The sequence below is a fragment of the Crinia signifera genome, unplaced genomic scaffold (assembly GCF_055691185.1).
Source record: "Crinia signifera unplaced genomic scaffold, ASM5569118v1 HAP2_SCAFFOLD_111, whole genome shotgun sequence".
In the NCBI taxonomy this organism is placed as follows: Eukaryota; Metazoa; Chordata; class Amphibia; order Anura; family Myobatrachidae; genus Crinia; species Crinia signifera.
This window is the reverse complement of record NW_028142005.1, coordinates 251,461-273,417: the sequence shown is the minus strand read 5'-3', so window position 1 is coordinate 273,417 and position 21,957 is coordinate 251,461. Positions and strand designations below refer to the sequence as shown.

General features: G+C 39.7%; 33 non-coding genes and 14 pseudogenes across 33 annotated transcripts; all 47 read right to left on the bottom strand.

Annotated features, from left to right (window-relative positions):
- Nucleotides 1-173: 173 nt before the first annotated feature.
- Nucleotides 174-292, bottom strand: LOC146052454 (5S ribosomal RNA). The gene has a single exon (XR_014467451.1). It is a non-coding gene; the product is annotated as a 5S ribosomal RNA (ribosomal RNA).
- A 345-nt stretch (nt 293-637) lies between these two features.
- On the bottom strand, nt 638-756 carry LOC146052620 (5S ribosomal RNA). The gene has a single exon (XR_014467602.1). It is a non-coding gene; the product is annotated as a 5S ribosomal RNA (ribosomal RNA).
- Nucleotides 757-1,101: 345 nt separating this feature from the next.
- LOC146052231 (5S ribosomal RNA) lies at nt 1,102-1,220 on the bottom strand. Its single transcript, XR_014467249.1, has one exon. It is a non-coding gene; the product is annotated as a 5S ribosomal RNA (ribosomal RNA).
- Nucleotides 1,221-1,565: 345 nt separating this feature from the next.
- LOC146052230 (5S ribosomal RNA) lies at nt 1,566-1,684 on the bottom strand. Its single transcript, XR_014467248.1, has one exon. It is a non-coding gene; the product is annotated as a 5S ribosomal RNA (ribosomal RNA).
- Nucleotides 1,685-2,030: 346 nt separating this feature from the next.
- On the bottom strand, nt 2,031-2,149 carry LOC146052576 (5S ribosomal RNA). Its single transcript, XR_014467562.1, has one exon. It is a non-coding gene; the product is annotated as a 5S ribosomal RNA (ribosomal RNA).
- Nucleotides 2,150-2,494: 345 nt separating this feature from the next.
- On the bottom strand, nt 2,495-2,613 carry LOC146052382 (5S ribosomal RNA). The gene has a single exon (XR_014467385.1). It is a non-coding gene; the product is annotated as a 5S ribosomal RNA (ribosomal RNA).
- Nucleotides 2,614-2,959: 346 nt separating this feature from the next.
- On the bottom strand, nt 2,960-3,078 carry LOC146052665 (5S ribosomal RNA; annotated as a pseudogene).
- A 345-nt stretch (nt 3,079-3,423) lies between these two features.
- LOC146052351 (5S ribosomal RNA) lies at nt 3,424-3,542 on the bottom strand. Its single transcript, XR_014467357.1, has one exon. It is a non-coding gene; the product is annotated as a 5S ribosomal RNA (ribosomal RNA).
- A 346-nt stretch (nt 3,543-3,888) lies between these two features.
- On the bottom strand, nt 3,889-4,007 carry LOC146052557 (5S ribosomal RNA). The gene has a single exon (XR_014467544.1). It is a non-coding gene; the product is annotated as a 5S ribosomal RNA (ribosomal RNA).
- A 346-nt stretch (nt 4,008-4,353) lies between these two features.
- Nucleotides 4,354-4,472, bottom strand: LOC146052543 (5S ribosomal RNA). The gene has a single exon (XR_014467532.1). It is a non-coding gene; the product is annotated as a 5S ribosomal RNA (ribosomal RNA).
- Nucleotides 4,473-4,818: 346 nt separating this feature from the next.
- On the bottom strand, nt 4,819-4,937 carry LOC146052531 (5S ribosomal RNA). The gene has a single exon (XR_014467521.1). It is a non-coding gene; the product is annotated as a 5S ribosomal RNA (ribosomal RNA).
- Nucleotides 4,938-5,283: 346 nt separating this feature from the next.
- Nucleotides 5,284-5,402, bottom strand: LOC146052671 (5S ribosomal RNA; annotated as a pseudogene).
- A 345-nt stretch (nt 5,403-5,747) lies between these two features.
- Nucleotides 5,748-5,866, bottom strand: LOC146052701 (5S ribosomal RNA; annotated as a pseudogene).
- A 345-nt stretch (nt 5,867-6,211) lies between these two features.
- LOC146052639 (5S ribosomal RNA) lies at nt 6,212-6,330 on the bottom strand (annotated as a pseudogene).
- Nucleotides 6,331-6,675: 345 nt separating this feature from the next.
- Nucleotides 6,676-6,794, bottom strand: LOC146052384 (5S ribosomal RNA). The gene has a single exon (XR_014467387.1). It is a non-coding gene; the product is annotated as a 5S ribosomal RNA (ribosomal RNA).
- Nucleotides 6,795-7,139: 345 nt separating this feature from the next.
- Nucleotides 7,140-7,258, bottom strand: LOC146052505 (5S ribosomal RNA). The gene has a single exon (XR_014467497.1). It is a non-coding gene; the product is annotated as a 5S ribosomal RNA (ribosomal RNA).
- Nucleotides 7,259-7,603: 345 nt separating this feature from the next.
- On the bottom strand, nt 7,604-7,722 carry LOC146052674 (5S ribosomal RNA; annotated as a pseudogene).
- Nucleotides 7,723-8,067: 345 nt separating this feature from the next.
- Nucleotides 8,068-8,186, bottom strand: LOC146052229 (5S ribosomal RNA). The gene has a single exon (XR_014467247.1). It is a non-coding gene; the product is annotated as a 5S ribosomal RNA (ribosomal RNA).
- Nucleotides 8,187-8,531: 345 nt separating this feature from the next.
- Nucleotides 8,532-8,650, bottom strand: LOC146052540 (5S ribosomal RNA). Its single transcript, XR_014467529.1, has one exon. It is a non-coding gene; the product is annotated as a 5S ribosomal RNA (ribosomal RNA).
- Nucleotides 8,651-8,996: 346 nt separating this feature from the next.
- Nucleotides 8,997-9,115, bottom strand: LOC146052679 (5S ribosomal RNA; annotated as a pseudogene).
- Nucleotides 9,116-9,460: 345 nt separating this feature from the next.
- On the bottom strand, nt 9,461-9,579 carry LOC146052719 (5S ribosomal RNA; annotated as a pseudogene).
- Nucleotides 9,580-9,923: 344 nt separating this feature from the next.
- On the bottom strand, nt 9,924-10,042 carry LOC146052228 (5S ribosomal RNA). Its single transcript, XR_014467246.1, has one exon. It is a non-coding gene; the product is annotated as a 5S ribosomal RNA (ribosomal RNA).
- Nucleotides 10,043-10,388: 346 nt separating this feature from the next.
- On the bottom strand, nt 10,389-10,507 carry LOC146052227 (5S ribosomal RNA). The gene has a single exon (XR_014467245.1). It is a non-coding gene; the product is annotated as a 5S ribosomal RNA (ribosomal RNA).
- Nucleotides 10,508-10,852: 345 nt separating this feature from the next.
- LOC146052711 (5S ribosomal RNA) lies at nt 10,853-10,971 on the bottom strand (annotated as a pseudogene).
- A 346-nt stretch (nt 10,972-11,317) lies between these two features.
- LOC146052367 (5S ribosomal RNA) lies at nt 11,318-11,436 on the bottom strand. Its single transcript, XR_014467372.1, has one exon. It is a non-coding gene; the product is annotated as a 5S ribosomal RNA (ribosomal RNA).
- A 345-nt stretch (nt 11,437-11,781) lies between these two features.
- Nucleotides 11,782-11,900, bottom strand: LOC146052697 (5S ribosomal RNA; annotated as a pseudogene).
- Nucleotides 11,901-12,245: 345 nt separating this feature from the next.
- Nucleotides 12,246-12,364, bottom strand: LOC146052225 (5S ribosomal RNA). The gene has a single exon (XR_014467243.1). It is a non-coding gene; the product is annotated as a 5S ribosomal RNA (ribosomal RNA).
- A 345-nt stretch (nt 12,365-12,709) lies between these two features.
- LOC146052537 (5S ribosomal RNA) lies at nt 12,710-12,828 on the bottom strand. Its single transcript, XR_014467526.1, has one exon. It is a non-coding gene; the product is annotated as a 5S ribosomal RNA (ribosomal RNA).
- A 345-nt stretch (nt 12,829-13,173) lies between these two features.
- LOC146052727 (5S ribosomal RNA) lies at nt 13,174-13,282 on the bottom strand (annotated as a pseudogene).
- Nucleotides 13,283-13,627: 345 nt separating this feature from the next.
- On the bottom strand, nt 13,628-13,746 carry LOC146052696 (5S ribosomal RNA; annotated as a pseudogene).
- A 345-nt stretch (nt 13,747-14,091) lies between these two features.
- On the bottom strand, nt 14,092-14,210 carry LOC146052223 (5S ribosomal RNA). The gene has a single exon (XR_014467242.1). It is a non-coding gene; the product is annotated as a 5S ribosomal RNA (ribosomal RNA).
- Nucleotides 14,211-14,554: 344 nt separating this feature from the next.
- Nucleotides 14,555-14,673, bottom strand: LOC146052529 (5S ribosomal RNA). Its single transcript, XR_014467519.1, has one exon. It is a non-coding gene; the product is annotated as a 5S ribosomal RNA (ribosomal RNA).
- A 345-nt stretch (nt 14,674-15,018) lies between these two features.
- LOC146052362 (5S ribosomal RNA) lies at nt 15,019-15,137 on the bottom strand. Its single transcript, XR_014467367.1, has one exon. It is a non-coding gene; the product is annotated as a 5S ribosomal RNA (ribosomal RNA).
- A 345-nt stretch (nt 15,138-15,482) lies between these two features.
- Nucleotides 15,483-15,601, bottom strand: LOC146052381 (5S ribosomal RNA). Its single transcript, XR_014467384.1, has one exon. It is a non-coding gene; the product is annotated as a 5S ribosomal RNA (ribosomal RNA).
- A 346-nt stretch (nt 15,602-15,947) lies between these two features.
- On the bottom strand, nt 15,948-16,066 carry LOC146052664 (5S ribosomal RNA; annotated as a pseudogene).
- A 345-nt stretch (nt 16,067-16,411) lies between these two features.
- On the bottom strand, nt 16,412-16,530 carry LOC146052519 (5S ribosomal RNA). The gene has a single exon (XR_014467510.1). It is a non-coding gene; the product is annotated as a 5S ribosomal RNA (ribosomal RNA).
- A 346-nt stretch (nt 16,531-16,876) lies between these two features.
- Nucleotides 16,877-16,995, bottom strand: LOC146052507 (5S ribosomal RNA). The gene has a single exon (XR_014467499.1). It is a non-coding gene; the product is annotated as a 5S ribosomal RNA (ribosomal RNA).
- A 346-nt stretch (nt 16,996-17,341) lies between these two features.
- LOC146052495 (5S ribosomal RNA) lies at nt 17,342-17,460 on the bottom strand. The gene has a single exon (XR_014467488.1). It is a non-coding gene; the product is annotated as a 5S ribosomal RNA (ribosomal RNA).
- Nucleotides 17,461-17,806: 346 nt separating this feature from the next.
- Nucleotides 17,807-17,925, bottom strand: LOC146052483 (5S ribosomal RNA). The gene has a single exon (XR_014467477.1). It is a non-coding gene; the product is annotated as a 5S ribosomal RNA (ribosomal RNA).
- Nucleotides 17,926-18,270: 345 nt separating this feature from the next.
- LOC146052670 (5S ribosomal RNA) lies at nt 18,271-18,389 on the bottom strand (annotated as a pseudogene).
- Nucleotides 18,390-18,734: 345 nt separating this feature from the next.
- LOC146052604 (5S ribosomal RNA) lies at nt 18,735-18,853 on the bottom strand. The gene has a single exon (XR_014467587.1). It is a non-coding gene; the product is annotated as a 5S ribosomal RNA (ribosomal RNA).
- Nucleotides 18,854-19,198: 345 nt separating this feature from the next.
- Nucleotides 19,199-19,317, bottom strand: LOC146052534 (5S ribosomal RNA). The gene has a single exon (XR_014467523.1). It is a non-coding gene; the product is annotated as a 5S ribosomal RNA (ribosomal RNA).
- Nucleotides 19,318-19,662: 345 nt separating this feature from the next.
- On the bottom strand, nt 19,663-19,781 carry LOC146052383 (5S ribosomal RNA). The gene has a single exon (XR_014467386.1). It is a non-coding gene; the product is annotated as a 5S ribosomal RNA (ribosomal RNA).
- A 345-nt stretch (nt 19,782-20,126) lies between these two features.
- LOC146052504 (5S ribosomal RNA) lies at nt 20,127-20,245 on the bottom strand. Its single transcript, XR_014467496.1, has one exon. It is a non-coding gene; the product is annotated as a 5S ribosomal RNA (ribosomal RNA).
- Nucleotides 20,246-20,590: 345 nt separating this feature from the next.
- Nucleotides 20,591-20,709, bottom strand: LOC146052672 (5S ribosomal RNA; annotated as a pseudogene).
- A 345-nt stretch (nt 20,710-21,054) lies between these two features.
- On the bottom strand, nt 21,055-21,173 carry LOC146052222 (5S ribosomal RNA). The gene has a single exon (XR_014467241.1). It is a non-coding gene; the product is annotated as a 5S ribosomal RNA (ribosomal RNA).
- A 345-nt stretch (nt 21,174-21,518) lies between these two features.
- LOC146052631 (5S ribosomal RNA) lies at nt 21,519-21,637 on the bottom strand. The gene has a single exon (XR_014467611.1). It is a non-coding gene; the product is annotated as a 5S ribosomal RNA (ribosomal RNA).
- Nucleotides 21,638-21,957: the final 320 nt, after the last annotated feature.

The window sequence follows — 21,957 nt, the reverse complement described above, 5'->3', positions numbered from 1 at the left end:
ACTGTTTAGCTGCCAAAAGCAGATGGAATTGGGCCTAAACAGTGTGGTAAGTCTTTAGGTGATGGCTATTGTGTCTGTTTGACCTCTTCCAAATGCCTGTACTGGCAATAAAAAGAAAAAGTTTCCAATTTAAATAGCTAGAGAATAAAAACAATTTGCCTGTAATGTGAAAAAACCTACAGCACCTGGTGTTCCCATGTGGTCTCCCACCCAAGTACTAACCAGGCCCAACACTGCTTAGCTTCCAAGAACAGACGAGATTGGGCCTATCCAATGTGGTATGGCTGTAGGTGAAATACAGGCACTTTTTAGCCCTCTTCTACTTCTATCACCAGGTAAGCTAATAAAAAAGTTTCCTAACTGTATTGGCTTACTGAAAAAAATCATGTGTTGGTAATGTAAAAAGACCTACAGGACATGATATTAGCAGGGGGTCTTAAATTAAACTACTAAAGAGGCTCAACACTGTTTAGCTGCCAAAAGCAGTTGGAATTGGGCCTAAACAGTGTGGTAAGTCTTTATGTGATGGCTATTGTGTCTGTTTGACCTCTTCCAAATGTCTGTACTGGCAATAAAAAGAAAAAGTTTCCAATTTAAATAGCTAGAGAATAAAAACAATTTGCCTGTAATGTGAAAAACCCTACAGCACCTGGTGTTCCCATGTGGTCTCCCACCAAAGTACTAACCAGGCCCAACACTGCTTAGCTTCCAAGATCAGACGAGATTGGGCCTATCCCATGTGGTATGGCTGTAGGTGAGATACAGGCACTTTTTTGCCCTCTTCTACTTCTATCACCAGGTAAGCTAATACAAAAGTTCCCTAACTGTATTGGCTTACGGAAAAAAATCATGTGTTGGTAATGTAAAAAGACCTACAGGACATGATATTAGCAGGGGGTCTTAAATTAAACTACAAAAGAGGCTCAACACTGTTTAGCTGCCAAAAGCAGTTGGAATTGAGCCTAAACAGTGTGGTAAGTCTTTAGCTGATGGCTATTGTGTCTGTTTGACCTCTTCCAAATGTCTGTGCTGGCAATAAAATGAAAAAGTTTCCAATATAAATAGCTAGAGAATAAAAACAATTTGCCAGTGATGTGAAAAAACCTACAGCACCTGGTGTTCCCATGTGGTCTCCCACCCAAGTACTAACCAGGCCCAACACTGCTTAGCTTCCAAGATCAGACGAGATTGGGCCTATCCAATGTGGTATGGCTGTAGGTGAGTTAAATTCACTTTTTTGCCCTCTTCTACTTCTATCACCAGGTAAGCTAATACAAACGTTTCCTAACTGTATTGGCTTACTGAAAAAAATCATGTGTTGGTAATGTAAAAAGACCTACAGGACATGATATTAGCAGGGGGTCTTAAATTAAACTACTAAAGAGGCTCAACACTGTTTAGCTGCCAAAAGCAGTTGGAATTGGGCCTAAACAGTGTGGTAAGTCTTTAGGTGATGGCAATTGTGTCTGTTTGACCTCTTCCAAATGTCTGTACTGGCAATAAAAAGAAAAAGTTTCCAATTTAAATAGCTAGAGAATAAAAACAATTTGCCTGTAATGTGAAAAAACCTACAGCACCTGGTGTTCCCATGTGGTCTCCCACCCAAGTACTAACCAGGCCCAACACTGCTTAGCTTCCAAGATCAGACGAGATTGGGCCTATCCAATGTGGTATGGCTGTAGGTGAGATACAGGCACTTTTTTGCCCTCTTCTACTTCTATCACCAGGTAAGCTAATAAAAAAGTTTCCTAACTGTATTGGCTTACTGAAAAAAATCATGTGTTGGTAATGTAAAAAGACCTACAGGACATGATATTAGCAGGGAGTCTTAAATTAAACTACTAAAGGGGACCAACACTGTTTAGCTGCCAAAAGCAGTTGGAATTGGGCCTAAACAGTGTGGTAAGTCTTTAGGTGATGGCTATTGTGTCTGTTTGACCTCTTCCAAATGTCTGTACTGGCAATAAAAATAAAAAGTTTCCAATTTAAATAGCTAGAGAATAAAAAAAAAATTGCCTGTAATGTGAAAAAACCGACAGCACCTGGTGTTCCCATGTGGTCTCCCACCAAAGTACTAACCAGGCCCAACACTGCTTAGCTTCCAAGTTCAGACGAGATTGGGCCTATCCAATGTGGTATGGCTGTAGTTGAGATACAGGCACTTTTTTGCCCTCTTCTACTTCTATCACCAGGTAAGCTAATAAAAAAGTTTCCTAACTGTATTGGCTTACTGAAAAAAATCATGTGTTGGTAATGTAAAAAGACCTACAGGACATGATATTAGCAGGGGGTCTTAAATTAAACTACTAAAGAGGCTCAACACTGTTTAGCTGCCACAAGTAGTTGGAATTGGGCCTAAACAGTGTGGTAAGTCTTTAGGAGATGGCTATTGTGTCTGTTTGACCTCTTCCAAATGTCTGTACTGGCAATAAAAAGAAAAAGTTTCCAATTTAAATAGCTAGAGAATAAAAACAATTTGCCTGTAATGTGAAAAAACCTACAGCACCTGGTGTTCCCATGTGGTCTCCCACCCAAGTACTAACCAAGCCCAACACTGCTTAGCTTCCAAGATCAGACGAGATTGGGACTATCCAATGTGGTATGGCTGTAGGTGAGATACAGGCACTTTTTTGCCCTCTTCTACTTCTATCACCAGGTAAGCTAATAAAAAAGTTTCCTAACTGTATTGGCTTACTTAAAAAAAATCATGTGTTGGTAATGTAAAAAGAACTACAGGACATGATATTAGCAGGGGGTCTTAAATTAAACTACTAAAGAGGCTCAACACTGTTTAGCTGCCAAAAGCAGTTGGAATTGGGCCTAAACAGTGTGGTAAGTCTTTAGGTGATGGCTATTGTGTCTGTTTGACCTCTTCCAAATGTCTGTACTGGCAATAAAAAGAAAAAGCTTCCAATTTAAATAGCTAGAGAATAAAAACAATTTGCCAGTAATGTGAAAAAACCTACAGCACCTGGTGATCCCATGTGGTCTCCCACCCAAGTACTAACCAGGCCCAACACTGCTTAGCTTCCAAGATCAGACGAGATTGGGCCTATCCAATGTGGTATGGATGTAGGTGAGTTAAAGGCACTTGTTTGCCCTCTTCTACTTCTATCACCAGGTAAGCTAATACAAAAGTTTCCTAACTGTATTGGCTTACTGAAAAAAATCATGTGTTGGTAATGTAAAAAGACCTACAGTACATGATATTAGCAGGGGGTCTTAAATTAAACTACAAAAGAGGCTCAACACTGTTTAGCTGCCAAAAGCAGTTGGAATTGAGCCTAAACAGTGTGGTAAGTCTTTAGGTGATGGCTATTGTGTCTGTTTGACCTCTTCCAAATGTCTGTGCTGGCAATAAAAAGAAAAAGTTTCCTATATAAATAGCTAGAGAATAAAAACAATTTGCCAGTAATGTGAAAAAACCTACAGCACCTGGTGTTCACAGGTGGTCTCCCACCCAAGTACTAACCAGGCCCTACACTGCTTAGCTTCCAAGATCAGACGAGATTGGGCCTATCCAATGTGGTATGGCTGTAGGTGAGATACAGGCACTTTTTTGCCCTCTTCTACTTCTATCACCAGGTAAGCTAATAAAAAAGTTTCCTAACTGTATTGGCTTACTTAAAAAAAATCATGTGTTGGTAATGTAAAAAGACCTACAGGACATGATATTAGCAGGGGGTCTTAAATTAAACTACTAAACAGGCTTAACACTGTTTAGCTGCCAAAAGCAGTTGGAATTTGGCCTAAACAGTGTGGTAAGTCTTTAGGTGATGGCTATTGTGTCTGTTTGACCTCTTCCAAATGTCTGTGCTGGCAATAAAAAGAAAAAGTTTCCTATATAAATAGCTAGAGAATAAAAACAATTTGCCAGTAATGTGAAAAAACCTACAGCACCTGGTGTTCCCAGGTGGTCTCCCACCCAAGTACTAACCAGGCCCAACACTGCTTAGCTTCCAAGATCAGACGAGATTGGGCCTATCCAATGTGGTATGGCTGTAGGTGAGATACAGGCACTTTTTTGCCCTCTTCTACTTCTATCACCAGGTAAGCTAATAAAAAAGTTTCCTAACTGTATTGGCTTACTTAAAAAAAATCATGTGTTGGTAATGTAAAAAGACCTACAGGACATGATATTAGCAGGGGGTCTTAAATTAAACTACTAAACAGGCTTAACACTGTTTAGCTGCCAAAAGCAGTTGGAATTGAGCCTAAACAGTGTGGTAAGTCTTTAGGTGATGGCTATTGTGTCTGTTTGACCTCTTCCAAATGTCTGTGCTGGCAATAAAAAGAAAAAGTTTCCTATATAAATAGCTAGAGAATAAAAACAATTTGCCAGTAATGTGAAAAAACCTACAGCACCTGGTGTTCCCAGGTGGTCTCCCACCCAAGTACTAACCAGGCCCAACACTGCTTAGCTTCCAAGATCAGACGAGATTGGGCCTATCCAATGTGGTATGGCTGTAGGTGAGATACAGGCACTTTTTTGCCCTCTTCTACTTCTATCACCAGGTAAGCTAATAAAAAAGTTTCCTAACTGTATTGGCTTACTTAAAAAAAATCATGTGTTGGTAATGTAAAAAGACCTACAGGACATGATATTAGCAGGGGGTCTTAAATTAAACTACTAAACAGGCTTAACACTGTTTAGCTTCCAAAAGCAGTTGGAATTTGGCCTAAACAGTGTGGTAAGTCTTTAGGTGATGGCTATTGTGTCTGTTTGACCTCTTCCAAATGTCTGTACTGGCAAGAAAAAGAAAAAGTTTCCAATTTAAATAGCTAGAGAATAAAAACAATTTGCCAGTAATGTGAAAAAACCTACAGCACCTGGTGTTCCCAGGTGGTCTCCCACCCAAGTACTAACCAGGCCCAACACTGCTTAGCTTCCAAGATCAGACGAGATTGGGCCTATCCAATGTGGTATGGCTGTAGGTGAGATACAGGCACTTTTTTGCCCTCTTCTACTTCTATCACCAGGTAAGCTAATAAAAAAGTTTCCTAACTGTATTGGCTTACTTAAAAAAAATCATGTGTTGGTAATGTAAAAAGACCTACAGGACATGATCTTAGCAGGGGGTCTTAAATTAAACTACTAAACAGGCTCAACACTGTTTAGCTGCCAAAAGCAGTTGGAATTGGGCCTAAACAGTGTGGTAAGTCTTTAGGTGATGGCTATTGTGTCTGTTTGACCTCTTCCAAATGTCTGTACTGGCAATAAAAAGAAAAAATTTCCAATTTAAATAGCTAGAGAATAAAAACAATTTGCCTGTAATGTGAAAAAACCTACAGCACCTGGTGTTCCCATGTGGTCTCCCACCCAAGTAGTAACCAGTCCCAACACTGCTTAGCTTCCAAGATCAGACGAGATTGGGCCTATCCAATGTGGTATGGCTGTAGGTGAGATACAGGCACTTTTTTGCCCTCTTCTACTTCTATCACCAGGTAAGCTAATAAAAAAGTTTCCTAACTGTATTGGCTTACTGAAAAAAATCATGTGTTGGTAATGTAAAAAGACCTACAGGACATGATATTAGCAGGGGGTCTTAAATTAAACTACTAAAGAGGCTCAACACTGTTTAGCTGCCAGAAGCAGTTGAAATTGGGCCTAAACAGTGTGGTAAGTCTTTAGGTGATGGCTATTGTGTCTGTTTGACCTCTTCCAAATGTCTGTACTGGCAATAAAAAGAAAAAGTTTCCAATTTAAATAGCTAGAGAATAAAAACAATTTGCCTGTAATGTGAAAAAACCTACAGCACCTGGTGTTCCCATGTGGTCTCCCACCCAAGTAATAACCAAGCCCAACACTGCATAGCTTCCAAGATCAGACGAGATTGGGACTATCCAATGTGGTATGGCTGTAGGTGAGATACAGGCACTTTTTTGCCCTCTTCTACTTCTATCACCAGGTAAGCTAATAAAAAAGTTTCCTAACTGTATTGGCTTACTGAAAAAAATCATGTGTTGGTAATGTAAAAAGACCTACAGGACATGATATTAGCAGGGGGTCTTAAATTAAACTACTAAAGAGGCTCAACACTGTTTAGCTGCCAAAAGCAGTTGGAATTGGGCCTAAACAGTGTGGTAAGTCTTTAGGTGATGGCTATTGTGTCTGTTTGACCTCTTCCAAATGTCTGTACTGGCAATAAAAAGAAAAAGTTCCCAATTTAAATAGCTAGAGAATAAAAACAATTTGCCAGTAATGTGAAAAAACCTACAGCACCTGGTGTTCCCATGTGGTCTCCCACCCAAGTACTAACCAGGCCCAAAACTGCTTAGCTTCCAAGATCAGACGAGATTGGTCCTATCCAATGTGGTATGGCTGTAGGTGAAATACAGGCACTTTTTTGCCCTCTTCTACTTCTATCACCAGGTAAGCTAATACAAAAGTTCCCTAACTGTATTGGCTTACGGAAAAAAATCATGTGTTGGTAATGTAAAAAGACCTACAGGACATGATATTAGCAGGGGGTCTTAAATTAAACTACAATAGAGGCTCAACACTGTTTAGCTGCCAAAAGCAGTTGGAATTGAGCCTAAACAGTGTGGTAAGTCTTTAGCTGATGGCTATTGTGTCTGTTTGACTTCTTCCAAATCTCTGTGCTGGCAATAAAATGAAAAAGTTTCCAATATAAATAGCTATAGAATAAAAACAATTTGCCAGTGATGTGAAAAAACCTACAGCACCTGGTGTTCCCATTTGGTCTCCCACCCAAGTACTAACCAGGCCCAACACTGCTTAGCTTCCAAGATCAGACGAGATTGGGCCTATCCAATGTGGTATGGCTGTAGGTGAGTTATATTCACTTTTTTGCCCTCTTCTACTTCTATCACCAGGTAAGCTAATAAAAAAGTTTCCTAACTGTATTGGCTTACTGAAAAAAATCATGTGTTGGTAATGTAAAAAGACCTACAGGACATGATATTAGCAGGGGGTCTTAAATTAAACTACTAAAGAGGCTCAACACTGTTTAGCTGCCAAAAGTAGTTGGAATTGGGCCTAAACAGTGTGGTAAGTCTTTAGGAGATGGCTATTGTGTCTGTTTGACCTCTTCCAAATGTCTGTACTGGCAATAAAAAGAAAAAGTTTCCAATTTAAATAGCTAGAGAATAAAAACAATTTGCCTGTAATGTGAAAAAACCTACAGCACCTGGTGTTCCCATGTGGTCTCCCACCCAAGTACTAACCAGGCCCAACACTGCTTAGCTTCCAAGATCAGACAAGATTGGGCCTATCCAATGTGGTATGGCTGTAGGTGAGATACAGGCACTTTTTTGCCCTCTTCTACTTCTATCACCAGGTAAGCTAATAAAAAAGTTTCCTAACTGTATTGGCTTACTGAAAAAAATCATGTGTTGGTAATGTAAAAAGACCTACAGGACATGATATTAGCAGGGGGTCTTAAATTAAACTACAAAAGAGGCTCAACACTGTTTAACTGCCAAAAGCAGTTGGAATTGAGCCTAAACAGTGTGGTAAGTCTTTAGCTGATGGCTATTGTGTCTGTTTGACCTCTTCCAAATGTCTGTGCTGGCAATAAAATGAAAAAGTTTCCAATATAAATAGCTAGAGAATAAAAACAATTTGCCAGTAATGTGAAAAAACCTACAGCACCTGGTGTTCCCATGTGGTCTCCTACCCAAGTACTAACCAGGCCCAACACTGCTTAGCTTCCAAGATCAGACGATATTGGGCCTATCCAATGTGGTATGGCTGTAGGTGAGTTAAATTCACTTTTTTGCCCTCTTCTACTTCTATCACCAGGTAAGCTAATACAAAAGTTTCCTAACTGTATTGGCTTACTGAAAAAAATCATGTGTTGGTAATGTAAAAAGACCTACAGGACATGATATTAGCAGGGGGTCTTAAATTAAACTACTAAAGAGGCTCAACACTGTTAAGCTGCCAAAAGCAGTTGGAATTGGGCCTAAACAGTGTGGTAAGTCTTTAGGTGATGGCTATTGTGTCTGTTTGACCTCTTCCAAATGTCTGTACTGGCAATAAAAAGAAAAAGTTTCCAATTTAAATAGCTAGAAAATAAAAACAATTTTCCAGTAATGTGAAAAAACCTACAGCACCTGGTGTTCCCATGTGGTCTCCCACCCAAGTACTAACCAGGCCCAACACTGCTTAGCTTCCAAGATCAGACGAGATTGGGCCTATCCAATGTGGTATGGCTGTAGGTGAGTTAAAAGCACTTTTTTGCCCTCTTCTACTTCTATCACCAGGTAAGCTAATACAAACGTTTCCTAACTGTATTGGCTTACTGAAAAAAATCATGTGTTGGTAATGTAAAAAGACCTACAGGACATGATATTAGCAGGGGGTCTTAAATTAAACTACAAAAGAGGCTCAACACTGTTTAGCTGCCAAAAGCAGTTGGAATTGAGCCTAAACAGTGTGGTAAGTCTTTAGGTGATGGCTATTGTGTCTGTTTGACCTCTTCCAAATGTCTGTGCTGGCAATAAAAAGAAAAAGTTTCCAATTTAAATAGCTAGAGAATAAAAACAATTTGCCAGTAATGTGAAAAAACCTACAGCACCTGGTGTTCCCAGGTGGTCTCCCACCCAAGTACTAACCAGGCCCAACACTGCTTAGCTTCCAAGATCAGACGAAATTAGGCCTATCCAATGTGGTATGGCTGTAGGTGAGATACAGGCACTTTTTTGCCCTCTTCTACTTTTATCACCAGGTAAGCTAATAAAAAAGTTTCCTAACTGTATTGGCTTACTTAAAAAAAATCATGTGTTGGTAATGTAAAAAGACCTACAGGACATGATATTAGCAGGGGGTCTTAAATTAAACTACTAAACAGGCTCAACACTGTTTAGCTGCCAAAAGCAGTTGGAATTGGGCCTAAACAGTGTGGTAAGTCTTTAGGTGAAGTCTATTGTGTCTTTTTGACCTCTTCCAAATGTCTGTACTGGCAATAAAAAGAAAAAGTTTCCAATTTAAATAGCTAGAGAATAAAAACAATTTGCCTGTGATGTGAAAAAACCTACAGCACCTGGTGTTCTCATGTGGTCTCCCACCCAAGTACTAACCAGGCTCAACAAAGCTTAGCTTCCAAGATCAGACGAGATTGGGCCTATCCAATGTGGTATGGCTGTAGATGATATACAGGCACTTTTTTGCCCTCTTCTACTTCTTTCACCAGGTAAGCTAATAAAAAGGTTTCCTAACTGTATTGGCTTACTGAAAAAAATCATGTGTTGGTAATGTAAAAAGACCTACAGGACATGATATTAGCAGGGGGTCTTAAATTAAACTACTAAAGAGGCTCAACACTGTTTAGCTGCCAAAAGCAGTTGGAATTGGGCCTAAAAAGTGTGGTAAGTCTTTAGGTGATGGCTATTGTGTCTGTTTGACCTCTTCCAAATGTCTGTACTGGCAATAAAAAGAAAAAGTTCCCAATTTAAATAGCTAGAGAATAAAAACAATTTGCCAGTAATGTGAAAAAACCTACAGCACTTGGTGTTCCCATGTGGTCTCCCACCCAAGTACTAACCAGGCCCAAAACTGCTTAGCTTCCAAGATAAGACGAGATTGGGCCTATCCAATGTGGTATGGCTGTAGGTGAGTTAAAAGCACTTTTTTGCCCTCTTCTACTTCTATCACCAGGTAAGCTAATACAAACGTTTCCTAACTGTATTGGCTTACTGAAAAAAATCATGTGTTGGTAATGTAAAAAGACCTACAGGACATGATATTAGCAGGGGGTCTTAAATTAAACTACAAAAGAGGCTCAACACTGTTAAGCTGCCAAAAGCAGTTGGAATTGGGCCTAAACATTGTGGTAAGTCTTTAGGTGATGGCTATTGTGTCTTTTTGACCTCTTCCAAATGTCTGTACTGGCAATAAAAAGAAAAAGTTTCCAATTTAAATAGCTAGAGAAAAAAACAATTTGCCTGTAATGTGAAAAAACCTACAGCACCTGGTGTTCCCATGTGGTCTCCCACCCAAGTACTAACCAGGCCCAACACTGCTTAGCTTCCAAGATCAGACGAGATTGGGCCTATCCAATGTGGTATGGCTGTAGGTGAGATACAGGCACTTTTTTGCCCTCTTCTACTTCTATCACCAGGTAAGCTAATAAAAAAGTTTCCTAACTGTATTGGCTTACTGAAAAAAAATCATGTGTTGGTAATGTAAAAAGACCTACAGGACATGATATTAGCAGGGGGTCTTAAATTAAACTACTAAAGAGGCTCAACACTGTTTAGCTGCCAAAAGCAGTTGGAATTGGGCCTAAACAGTGTGGTAAGTCTTTAGGTGATGGCTATTGTGTCTGTTTGACCTCTTCCAAATGTCTGTACTGGCAATAAAAAGAAAAAGTTTCCAATTTAAATAGCTAGAGAATAAAAACAATTTTCCAGTAATGTGAAAAAACCTACAGCACCTGGTGTTCCCATGTGGTCTCCCACCCAAGTACTAACCAGGCCCAACACTGCTTAGCTTCCAAGATCAGACGAGATTGGGCCTATCCAATGTGGTATGGCTGTAGGTGAGTTAAAAGCACTTTTTTGCCCTCTTCTACTTCTATCACCAGGTAAGCTAATACAAACGTTTCCTAACTGTATTGGCTTACTGAAAAAAATCATGTGTTGGTAATGTAAAAAGACCTACAGGACATGATATTAGCAGGGGGTCTTAAATTAAACTACAAAAGAGGCTCAACACTGTTTAGCTGCCAAAAGCAGTTGGAATTGAGCCTAAACAGTGTGGTAAGTCTTTAGGTGATGGCTATTGTGTCTGTTTGACCTCTTCCAAATGTCTGTGCTGGCAATAAAAAGAAAAAGTTTCCAATTTAAATAGCTAGAGAATAAAAACAATTTGACAGTAATGTGAAAAAACCTACAGCACCTGGTGTTCCCAGGTGGTCTCCCACCCAAGTACTAACCAGGCCCAACACTGCTTAGCTTCCAAGATCAGACGAAATTAGGCCTATCCAATGTAGTATGGCTAGAGGTGAGATACAGGCACTTTTTTGCCCTCTTCTACTTTTATCACCAGGTAAGCTAATAAAAAAGTTTCCTAACTGTATTGGCTTACTTAAAAAAAATCATGTGTTGGTAATGTAAAAAGACCTACAGGACATGATATTAGCAGGGGGTCTTAAATTAAACTACTAAAGAGGCTCAACACTGTTTAGCTGCCAAAAGCAGTTGGAATTGGGCCTAAACAGTGTGGTAAGTCTTTAGGTGAAGTCTATTGTGTCTGTTTGACCTCTTCCAAATGTCTGTACTGGCAATAAAAAGAAAAAGTTTCCAATTTAAATAGCTAGAGAATAAAAACAATTTGCCTGTGATGTGAAAAAACCTACAGCACCTGGTGTTCTCATGTGGTCTCCCACCCAAGTACTAACCAGGCCCAACACTGCTTAGCTTCCAAGATCAGACGAGATTGGGCCTATCCAATGTGGTATGGCTGTAGATGATATACAGGCACTTTTTTGCCCTCTTCTACTTCTATCACCAGGTAAGCTAATAAAAAGGTTTCCTAACTGTATTGGCTTACTGAAAAAAATCATGTGTTGGTAATGTAAAAAGACCTACAGGACATGATATTAGCAGGGGGTCTTAAATTAAACTACTAAAGAGGCTCAACACTGTTTAGCTGCCAAAAGCAGTTGGAATTGGGCCTAAACAGTGTGGTAAGTCTTTAGGTGATGGCTATTGTGTCTGTTTGACCTCTTCCAAATGTCTGTACTGGCAATAAAAAGAAAAAGTTCCCAATTTAAATAGCTAGAGAATAAAAACAATTTGCCAGTACTGTGAAAAAACCTACAGCACCTGGTGTTCCCATGTGGTCTCCCACCCAAGTACTAACCAGGCCCAAAACTGCTTAGCTTCCAAGATAAGACGAGATTGGGCCTATCCAATGTGGTATGGCTGTAGGTGAGATACAGGCACTTTTTTGCCCTCTTCTACTTCTATCACCAGGTAAGCTAATACAAAAGTTTCCTAACTGTATTGGCTTACGGAAAAAAATCATTTGTTGGTCATGTAAAAAGACCTACAGGACATGATATTAGCAGGGGGTCTTAAATTAAACTACAAAAGAGGCTCAACACTGTTTAGCTGCCAAAAGCAGTTGGAATTGAGCCTAAACAGTGTGGTAAGTCTTTAGCTGATGGCTATTGTGTCTGTTTGACCTCTTCCAAATGTCTGTGCTGGCAATAAAATGAAAAAGTTTCCAATATAAATAGCTAGAGAATAAAAACAATTTGCCAGTAATGTGAAAAAACCTACAGCACCTGGTGTTCCCATGTGGTCTCCCACCCAAGTACTAACCAGGCCCAACACTGCTTAGCTTCCAAGATCAGACGAGATTGGGCCTATCCAATGTGGTATGGCTGTAGGTGAGTTAAATTCACTTTTTTGCCCTCTTCTACTACTATCACCAGGTAAGCTAATACAAAAGTTTCCTAACTGTATTGGCTTACTGAAAAAAATCATGTGTTGGTAATGTAAAAAGACCTACAAGACATGATATTAGCAGGGGGTCTTAAATTAAACTACTAAAGAGGCTCAACACTGTTAAGCTGCCAAAAGCAGTTGGAATTGGGCCTAAACATTGTGGTAAGTCTTTAGGTGATGGCTATTGTGTCTGTTTGACCTCTTCCAAATGTCTGTACTGGCAATAAAAAAGAAAAAGTTTCCAATTTAAATAGCTAGAGAAAAAAACAATTTGCCTGTAATGTGAAAAAACCTACAGCACCTGGTGTTCCCATGTGATCTCCCACCCAAGTACTAACCAGACCCAACACTGCTTAGCTTCCAAGATCAGACGAGATTGGGCCTATCCAGTGTGGTATGGCTGTAGGTGAGATACAGGCACTTTTTTGCCCTCTTCTACTTCTATCACCAGGTAAGCTAATAAAAAAGTTTCCTAACTGTATTGGCTTACTGAAAAAAATCATGTGTTGGTAATGTAAAAAGACCTACAGGACATGATATTAGCAGGGGGTCTTAAATTAAACTACTAAAGAGGCTCAACACTGTTTAGCTGCCAAAAGCAGTTGGAATTGGGCCTAAACAGTGTGGTAAGTCTTTAGGTGATGGCTATTGTGTCTGTTTGACCTCTTCCAAATGTCTGTACTGGCAATAAAAAGAAAAAGTTTCCAATTTAAATAGCTAGAGAATAAAAACAATTTGCCTGTGATGTGAAAAAACCTACAGCACCTGGTGTTCTCATGTGGTCTCCCACCCAAGTACTAACCAGGCCCAACACTGCTTAGCTTCCAAGATCAGGCCTATCCAATGTGGTATGGCTGTAGATGATATACAGGCACTTTTTTGCCCTCTTCTACTTCTATCACCAGGTAAGCTAATAAAAAGGTTTCCTAACTGTATTGGCTTACTGAAAAAAATCATGTGTTGGTAATGTAAAAAGACCTACAGGACATGATATTAGCAGGGGGTCTTAAATTAAACTACTAAAGAGGCTCAACACTGTTTAGCTGCCAAAAGCAGTTGGAATTGGGCCTAAACAGTGTGGTAAGTCTTTAGGTGATGGCTATTGTGTCTGTTTGACCTCTTCCAAATGTCTGTACTGGCAATAAAAAGAAAAAGTTCCCAATTTAAATAGCTAGAGAATAAAAACAATTTGCCAGTAATGTGAAAAAACCTACAGCACCTGGTGTTCCCATGTGGTCTCCCACCCAAGTACTAACCAGGCCCAAAACTGCTTAGCTTCCAAGATAAGACGAGATTGGGCCTATCCAATGTGGTATGGCTGTAGGTGAGATACAGGCACTTTTTTGCCCTCTTCTACTTCTATCACCAGGTAAGCTAATACAAAAGTTTCCTAACTGTATTGGCTTACGGAAAAAAATCATTTGTTGGTCATGTAAAAAGACCTACAGGACATGATATTAGCAGGGGGTCTTAAATTAAACTACAAAAGAGGCTCAACACTGTTTAGCTGCCAAAAGCAGTTGGAATTGAGCCTAAACAGTGTGGTAAGTCTTTAGCTGATGGCTATTGTGTCTGTTTGACCTCTTCCAAATGTCTGTGCTGGCAATAAAATGAAAAAGTTTCCAATATAAATAGCTAGAGAATAAAAACAATTTGCCAGTAATGTGAAAAAACCTACAGCACCTGGTGTTCCCATGTGGTCTCCCACCCAAGTACTAACCAGGCCCAACACTGCTTAGCTTCCAAGATCAGACGAGATTGGGCCTATCCAATGTGGTATGGCTGTAGGTGAGTTAAATTCACTTTTTTGCCCTCTTCTACTACTATCACCAGGTAAGCTAATACAAAAGTTTCCTAACTGTATTGGCTTACTGAAAAAAATCATGTGTTGGTAATGTAAAAAGACCTACAAGACATGATATTAGCAGGGGGTCTTAAATTAAACTACTAAAGAGGCTCAACACTGTTAAGCTGCCAAAAGCAGTTGGAATTGGGCCTAAACATTGTGGTAAGTCTTTAGGTGATGGCTATTGTGTCTGTTTGACCTCTTCCAAATGTCTGTACTGGCAATAAAAAGAAAAAGTTTCCAATTTAAATAGCTAGAGAAAAAAACAATTTGCCTGTAATGTGAAAAAACCTACAGCTCCTGGTGTTCCCATGTGATCTCCCACCCAAGTACTAACCAGGCCCAACACTGCTTAGCTTCCAAGATCAGACGAGATTGGGCCTATCCAGTGTGGTATGGCTGTAGGTGAGATACAGGCACTTTTTTGCCCTCTTCTACTTCTATCACCAGGTAAGCTAATAAAAAAGTTTCCTAACTGTATTGGCTTACTGAAAAAAATCATGTGTTGGTAATGTAAAAAGACCTACAGGACATGATATTAGCAGGGGGTCTTAAATTAAACTACTAAAGAGGCTCAACACTGTTTAGCTGCCAAAAGCAGTTGGAATTGGGCCTAAACAGTGTGGTAAGTCTTTAGGTGATGGCTATTGTGTCTGTTTGACCTCTTCCAAATGTCTGTACTGGCAATAAAAAGAAAAAGTTTCCAATTTAAATAGCTAGAGAATAAAAACAATTTGCCTGTAATGTGAAAAAACCTACAGCACCTGGTGTTCCCATGTGGTCTCCCACCCAAGTACTAACCAGGCCCAACACTGCTTAGCTTCCAAGATCAGACAAGATTGGGCCTATCCAGTGTGGTATGGCTGTAGGTGAGATACAGGCACTTTTTTGCCCTCTTCTACTTCTATCACCAGGTAAGCTAATAAAAAAGTTTCCTAACTGTATTGGCTTACTGAAAAAAATCATGTGTTGGTAATGTAAAAAGACCTACAGGACATGATATTAGCAGGGGGTCTTAAATTAAACTACTAAAGAGGCTCAACACTGTTTAGCTGCCAAAAGCAGTTGGAATTGGGCCTAAACAGTGTGGTAAGTCTTTAGGTGATGGCTATTGTGTCTGTTTGACCTCTTCCAAATGTCTGTACTGGCAATAAAAAGAAAAAGTTTCCAATTTAAATAGCTAGAGAATAAAAACAATTTGCCTGTAATGTGAAAAAACCTACAGCACCTGGTGTTCCCATGTGGTCTCCCACCCAAGTACTAACCAAGCCCAACACTGCTTAGCTTCCAAGATCAGACGAGATTGGGACTATCCAATGTGGTATGGCTGTAGGTGAGATACAGGCACTTTTTTGCCCTCTTCTACTTCTATCACCAGGTAAGCTAATAAAAAAGTTTCCTAACTGTATTGGCTTACTTAAAAAAAATCATGTGTTGGTAATGTAAAAAGAACTACAGGACATGATATTAGCAGGGGGTCTTAAATTAAACTACTAAAGAGGCTCAACACTGTTTAGCTGCCAAAAGCAGTTGGAATTGGGCCTAAACAGTGTGGTAAGTCTTTAGGTGATGGCTATTGTGTCTGTTTGACCTCTTCCAAATGTCTGTACTGGCAATAAAAAGAAAAAGCTTCCAATTTAAATAGCTAGAGAATAAAAACAATTTGCCAGTAATGTGAAAAAACCTACAGCACCTGGTGATCCCATGTGGTCTCCCACCCAAGTACTAACCAGGCCCAACACTGCTTAGCTTCCAAGATCAGACGAGATTGGGCCTATCCAATGTGGTATGGATGTAGGTGAGTTAAAGGCACTTGTTTGCCCTCTTCTACTTCTATCACCAGGTAAGCTAATACAAAAGTTTCCTAACTGTATTGGCTTACTGAAAAAAATCATGTGTTGGTAATGTAAAAAGACCTACAGTACATGATATTAGCAGGGGGTCTTAAATTAAACTACAAAAGAGGCTCAACACTGTTTAGCTGCCAAAAGCAGTTGGAATTGAGCCTAAACAGTGTGGTAAGTCTTTAGGTGATGGCTATTGTGTCTGTTTGACCTCTTCCAAATGTCTGTGCTGGCAATAAAAAGAAAAAGTTTCCTATATAAATAGCTAGAGAATAAAAACAATTTGCCAGTAATGTGAAAAAACCTACAGCACCTGGTGTTCCCAGGTGGTCTCCCACCCAAGTACTAACCAGGCCCAACACTGCTTAGCTTCCAAGATCAGACGAGATTGGGCCTATCCAATGTGGTATGGCTGTAGGTGAGATACAGGCACTTTTTTGCCCTCTTCTACTTCTATCACCAGGTAAGCTAATAAAAAAGTTTCCTAACTGTATTGGCTTACTTAAAAAAAATCATGTGTTGGTAATGTAAAAAGACCTACAGGACATGATATTAGCAGGGGGTCTTAAATTAAACTACTAAACAGGCTTAACACTGTTTAGCTGCCAAAAGCAGTTGGAATTTGGCCTAAACAGTGTGGTAAGTCTTTAGGTGATGGCTATTGTGTCTGTTTGACCTCTTCCAAATGTCTGTGCTGGCAATAAAAAGAAAAAGTTTCCTATATAAATAGCTAGAGAATAAAAACAATTTGCCAGTAATGTGAAAAAACCTACAGCACCTGGTGTTCCCAGGTGGTCTCCCACCCAAGTACTAACCAGGCCCAACACTGCTTAGCTTCCAAGATCAGACGAGATTGGGCCTATCCAATGTGGTATGGCTGTAGGTGAGATACAGGCACTTTTTTGCCCTCTTCTACTTCTATCACCAGGTAAGCTAATAAAAAAGTTTCCTAACTGTATTGGCTTACTTAAAAAAAATCATGTGTTGGTAATGTAAAAAGACCTACAGGACATGATATTAGCAGGGGGTCTTAAATTAAACTACTAAACAGGCTTAACACTGTTTAGCTGCCAAAAGCAGTTGGAATTGAGCCTAAACAGTGTGGTAAGTCTTTAGGTGATGGCTATTGTGTCTGTTTGACCTCTTCCAAATGTCTGTGCTGGCAATAAAAAGAAAAAGTTTCCTATATAAATAGCTAGAGAATAAAAACAATTTGCCAGTAATGTGAAAAAACCTACAGCACCTGGTGTTCCCAGGTGGTCTCCCACCCAAGTACTAACCAGGCCCAACACTGCTTAGCTTCCAAGATCAGACGAGATTGGGCCTATCCAATGTGGTATGGCTGTAGGTGAGATACAGGCACTTTTTTGCCCTCTTCTACTTCTATCACCAGGTAAGCTAATAAAAAAGTTTCCTAACTGTATTGGCTTACTTAAAAAAAATCATGTGTTGGTAATGTAAAAAGACCTACAGGACATGATATTAGCAGGGGGTCTTAAATTAAACTACTAAACAGGCTTAACACTGTTTAGCTTCCAAAAGCAGTTGGAATTTGGCCTAAACAGTGTGGTAAGTCTTTAGGTGATGGCTATTGTGTCTGTTTGACCTCTTCCAAATGTCTGTACTGGCAAGAAAAAGAAAAAGTTTCCAATTTAAATAGCTAGAGAATAAAAACAATTTGCCAGTAATGTGAAAAAACCTACAGCACCTGGTGTTCCCAGGTGGTCTCCCACCCAAGTACTAACCAGGCCCAACACTGCTTAGCTTCCAAGATCAGACGAGATTGGGCCTATCCAATGTGGTATGGCTGTAGGTGAGATACAGGCACTTTTTTGCCCTCTTCTACTTCTATCACCAGGTAAGCTAATAAAAAAGTTTCCTAACTGTATTGGCTTACTGAAAAAAATCATGTGTTGGTAATGTAAAAAGACCTACAGGACATGATCTTAGCAGGGGGTCTTAAATTAAACTACTAAACAGGCTCAACACTGTTTAGCTGCCAAAAGCAGTTGGAATTGGGCCTAAACAGTGTGGTAAGTCTTTAGGTGATGGCTATTGTGTCTGTTTGACCTCTTCCAAATGTCTGTACTGGCAATAAAAAGAAAAAATTTCCAATTTAAATAGCTAGAGAATAAAAACAATTTGCCTGTAATGTGAAAAAACCTACAGCACCTGGTGTTCCCATGTGGTCTCCCACCCAAGTAGTAACCAGTCCCAACACTGCTTAGCTTCCAAGATCAGACGAGATTGGGCCTATCCAATGTGGTATGGCTGTAGGTGAGATACAGGCACTTTTTTGCCCTCTTCTACTTCTATCACCAGGTAAGCTAATAAAAAAGTTTCCTAACTGTATTGGCTTACTGAAAAAAATCATGTGTTGGTAATGTAAAAAGACCTACAGGACATGATATTAGCAGGGGGTCTTAAATTAAACTACTAAAGAGGCTCAACACTGTTTAGCTGCCAGAAGCAGTTGAAATTGGGCCTAAACAGTGTGGTAAGTCTTTAGGTGATGGCTATTGTGTCTGTTTGACCTCTTCCAAATGTCTGTACTGGCAATAAAAAGAAAAAGTTTCCAATTTAAATAGCTAGAGAATAAAAACAATTTGCCTGTAATGTGAAAAAACCTACAGCACCTGGTGTTCCCATGTGGTCTCCCACCCAAGTACTAACCAAGCCCAACACTGCATAGCTTCCAAGATCAGACGAGATTGGGACTATCCAATGTGGTATGGCTGTAGGTGAGATACAGGCACTTTTTTGCCCTCTTCTACTTCTATCACCAGGTAAGCTAATAAAAAAGTTTCCTAACTGTATTGGCTTACTGAAAAAAATCATGTGTTGGTAATGTAAAAAGACCTACAGGACATGATATTAGCAGGGGGTCTTAAATTAAACTACTAAAGAGGCTCAACACTGTTTAGCTGCCAAAAGCAGTTGGAATTGGGCCTAAACAGTGTGGTAAGTCTTTAGGTGATGGCTATTGTGTCTGTTTGACCTCTTCCAAATGTCTGTACTGGCAATAAAAAGAAAAAGTTCCCAATTTAAATAGCTAGAGAATAAAAACAATTTGCCAGTAATGTGAAAAAACCTACAGCACCTGGTGTTCCCATGTGGTCTCCCACCCAAGTACTAACCAGGCCCAAAACTGCTTAGCTTCCAAGATCAGACGAGATTGGGCCTATCCAATGTGGTATGGCTGTAGGTGAAATACAGGCACTTTTTTGCCCTCTTCTACTTCTATCACCAGGTAAGCTAATACAAAAGTTCCCTAACTGTATTGGCTTACGGAAAAAAATCATGTGTTGGTAATGTAAAAAGACCTACAGGACATGATATTAGCAGGGGGTCTTAAATTAAACTACAATAGAGGCTCAACACTGTTTAGCTGCCAAAAGCAGTTGGAATTGAGCCTAAACAGTGTGATAAGTCTTTAGCTGATGGCTATTGTGTCTGTTTGACTTCTTCCAAATCTCTGTGCTGGCAATAAAATGAAAAAGTTTCCAATATAAATAGCTATAGAATAAAAACAATTTGCCAGTGATGTGAAAAAACCTACAGCACCTGGTGTTCCCATTTGGTCTCCCACCCAAGTACTAACCAGGCCCAACACTGCTTAGCTTCCAAGATCAGACGAGATTGGGCCTATCCAATGTGGTATGGCTGTAGGTGAGTTATATTCACTTTTTTGCCCTCTTCTACTTCTATCACCAGGTAAGCTAATAAAAAAGTTTCCTAACTGTATTGGCTTACTGAAAAAAATCATGTGTTGGTAATGTAAAAAGACCTACAGGACATGATATTAGCAGGGGGTCTTAAATTAAACTACTAAAGAGGCTCAACACTGTTTAGCTGCCAAAAGTAGTTGGAATTGGGCCTAAACAGTGTGGTAAGTCTTTAGGAGATGGCTATTGTGTCTGTTTGACCTCTTCCAAATGTCTGTACTGGCAATAAAAAGAAAAAGTTTCCAATTTAAATAGCTAGAGAATAAAAACAATTTGCCTGTAATGTGAAAAAACCTACAGCACCTGGTGTTCCCATGTGGTCTCCCACCCAAGTACTAACCAGGCCCAACACTGCTTAGCTTCCAAGATCAGACAAGATTGGGCCTATCCAATGTGGTATGGCTGTAGGTGAGATACAGGCACTTTTTTGCCCTCTTCTACTTCTATCACCAGGTAAGCTAATAAAAAAGTTTCCTAACTGTATTGGCTTACTGAAAAAAATCATGTGTTGGTAATGTAAAAAGACCTACAGGACATGATATTAGCAGGGGGTCTTAAATTAAACTACAAAAGAGGCTCAACACTGTTTAACTGCCAAAAGCAGTTGGAATTGAGCCTAAACAGTGTGGTAAGTCTTTAGCTGATGGCTATTGTGTCTGTTTGACCTCTTCCAAATGTCTGTGCTGGCAATAAAATGAAAAAGTTTCCAATATAAATAGCTAGAGAATAAAAACAATTTGCCAGTAATGTGAAAAAACCTACAGCACCTGGTGTTCCCATGTGGTCTCCTACCCAAGTACTAACCAGGCCCAACACTGCTTAGCTTCCAAGATCAGACGATATTGGGCCTATCCAATGTGGTATGGCTGTAGGTGAGTTAAATTCACTTTTTTGCCCTCTTCTACTTCTATCACCAGGTAAGCTAATACAAAAGTTTCCTAACTGTATTGGCTTACTGAAAAAAATCATGTGTTGGTAATGTAAAAAGACCTACAGGACATGATATTAGCAGGGGGTCTTAAATTAAACTACTAAAGAGGCTCAACACTGTTAAGCTGCCAAAAGCAGTTGGAATTGGGCCTAAACAGTGTGGTAAGTCTTTAGGTGATGGCTATTGTGTCTGTTTGACCTCTTCCAAATGTCTGTACTGGCAATAAAAAGAAAAAGTTTCCAATTTAAATAGCTAGAAAATAAAAACAATTTTCCAGTAATGTGAAAAAACCTACAGCACCTGGTGTTCCCATGTGGTCTCCCACCCAAGTACTAACCAGGCCCAACACTGCTTAGCTTCCAAGATCAGACGAGATTGGGCCTATCCAATGTGGTATGGCTGTAGGTGAGTTAAAAGCACTTTTTTGCCCTCTTCTACTTCTATCACCAGGTAAGCTAATACAAACGTTTCCTAACTGTATTGGCTTACTGAAAAAAATCATGTGTTGGTAATGTAAAAAGACCTACAGGACATGATATTAGCAGGGGGTCTTAAATTAAACTACAAAAGAGGCTCAACACTGTTTAGCTGCCAAAAGCAGTTGGAATTGAGCCTAAACAGTGTGGTAAGTCTTTAGGTGATGGCTATTGTGTCTGTTTGACCTCTTCCAAATGTCTGTGCTGGCAATAAAAAGAAAAAGTTTCCAATTTAAATAGCTAGAGAATAAAAACAATTTGCCAGTAATGTGAAAAAACCTACAGCACCTGGTGTTCCCAGGTGGTCTCCCACCCAAGTACTAACCAGGCCCAACACTGATTAGCTTCCAAGATCAGACGAAATTAGGCCTATCCAATGTGGTATGGCTGTAGGTGAGATACAGGCACTTTTTTGCCCTCTTCTACTTTTATCACCAGGTAAGCTAATAAAAAAGTTTCCTAACTGTATTGGCTTACTTAAAAAAAATCATGTGTTGGTAATGTAAAAAGACCTACAGGACATGATATTAGCAGGGGGTCTTAAATTAAACTACTAAACAGGCTCAACACTGTTTAGCTGCCAAAAGCAGTTGGAATTGGGCCTAAACAGTGTGGTAAGTCTTTAGGTGAAGTCTATTGTGTCTTTTTGACCTCTTCCAAATGTCTGTACTGGCAATAAAAAGAAAAAGTTTCCAATTTAAATAGCTAGAGAATA